The 841-nt window shown below is 63.1% G+C and overlaps 1 non-coding gene across 1 annotated transcript; it reads right to left on the bottom strand.

Moving 5' to 3' along the window:
• Positions 1-322: 322 nt before the first annotated feature.
• LOC147659616 (U6 spliceosomal RNA) lies at positions 323-429 on the bottom strand. Its single transcript, XR_015307201.1, has one exon. It is a non-coding gene; the product is annotated as a U6 spliceosomal RNA (small nuclear RNA).
• Between the last annotated feature and the right edge of the window lie 412 nt (positions 430-841).

The raw sequence follows: 841 nt of genomic DNA, 5'->3' as shown, positions 1-841 counted from the left end.
GAGGACCCCTGGCAACCGGGGGAACGGGGGCAACGCGCACAGCAGACCGAAAAAATGTCCAGCGACAGACAGGGCATCCACCCGGGCCCGGGAGGAGAGAGCAGAACCTGGTCAGGAGGGCCGAGTCCCCCTCCCTGAACATATCCACCGGAGGCAGACCGAGCCGAGGCACCAGGCGCCGAAACACCCCCGGGGTCAGGGCGAGACAAGGCAACGAAGGAAGATCCGACACAGTCGATCCGCCGCCACAGAGCCGGACCCGGGGGAAGGATGGCCCAAAGGGACAGGACCGGCGAAACCGACACCCTCATGTCGACTGACCCGTTATATGGAACGCTACATGAATATGCGTGTCATCCTTGCGCAGGGGCCACGCTAATCTCCTCTGTATCGTTCCAACTTTTGTATATGTGCTGCCGAAGCGAGCACGGCCAATACATGGGTACATCGAAGCACAGGTGCAAAAGGTGGCAGGCCAGGAGGACTGCCAGCAACACCCGAAGCACGAGGAGCTGCGCGACCGCAGGAGATCCCAACGACCCCCAAACGACCCGGCGCCAAAGGACGGCCCCCCCCCTGACTGACCCAGAGGGAAGTACCGGGTCCAGGCCCACGACCCCCGAAGGAGGACAAGCCCGAGACGGGAACCGAAGGGACCACCGCACATAGAGCAGGGAGCCGACGGAGGAGAGACACCGCCTGACGTGACGCCTCACCCACGAAAAAGACGAGGCCGGGCTGTATCACATGTCCAGACTGGGAACACCAAGACTCCCTCCCGGCGAAGAAGATCCACCAGGCGGGTCATGAGCACCGGACCAACCCACGGGCTAGAAGGCAA

Source organism: Lissotriton vulgaris, unplaced genomic scaffold (genome assembly GCF_964263255.1).
Source record: "Lissotriton vulgaris unplaced genomic scaffold, aLisVul1.2 SCAFFOLD_914, whole genome shotgun sequence".
In the NCBI taxonomy this organism is placed as follows: Eukaryota; Metazoa; Chordata; class Amphibia; order Caudata; family Salamandridae; genus Lissotriton; species Lissotriton vulgaris.
This window is presented reverse-complemented; position numbering and strand designations above follow the sequence as displayed.